Source organism: Penaeus monodon, chromosome 23, assembly GCF_015228065.2.
Source record: "Penaeus monodon isolate SGIC_2016 chromosome 23, NSTDA_Pmon_1, whole genome shotgun sequence".
Taxonomy (NCBI): Eukaryota; Metazoa; Arthropoda; class Malacostraca; order Decapoda; family Penaeidae; genus Penaeus; species Penaeus monodon.
Genome location: NC_051408.1, coordinates 14,738,867 through 14,739,431, shown reverse-complemented (window position 1 = coordinate 14,739,431; position 565 = coordinate 14,738,867). Strand labels below are relative to the sequence as shown.

Genomic DNA, 565 nt, shown 5'->3' with positions numbered 1-565 from the left:
GTATTCAGTGTCAGCACTTGCTTCATTACTTGACAGAAAGCTTCATTATTTTTTTGCTGTTCATTGATTCGTACCAAATTATTCAAAATCGACCAAAACTAGAATCCCAAAATAAGATATGCAAACTTCGAAAGTCCACAGGTAATGTGTCTTATTGCTAACCCGTGATTTGCTGTCATGTTGTGATAATAATTTCAATGACAGAAACAGAAATAAATCTAACAAGATATTGCAAAGGGTTTATTATTTTACCTGTGAAAATAATGCCAGGTCAGAAATTCATTTTAGGTTTTGTTAGATTTGTTTCTGTTTTGTCGTGATTAAAACCATGTCTGTTATCATCCTTTTTATTGATATTTATTGTGTTTGTCTGTGTCTGTCTTTGAGTCATAATCTAGGTTCTCTTGTTTTATCTTCTTTTATGTAGGCTTACGTGAGTAACTTTAGGCTTGTGTTAGGGACGTGGAATAAGAGAGATTTGATTTTTGTTTTCATGTTTTAAACTGTAGAAAAAATGTGTTATGACAAATATTTGCACAAAGCCTCAGAATCAATGAATACCGTT

At 31.9% G+C, this 565-nt stretch overlaps 1 protein-coding gene across 1 annotated transcript in view; it reads left to right on the top strand.

The window, feature by feature from the left end:
• LOC119587803 (cylicin-2-like) overlaps positions 1-565 on the top strand; it is a gene marked incomplete in the record, with an annotated part of 8,073 nt that overhangs the window by 5,156 nt on the left and 2,352 nt on the right.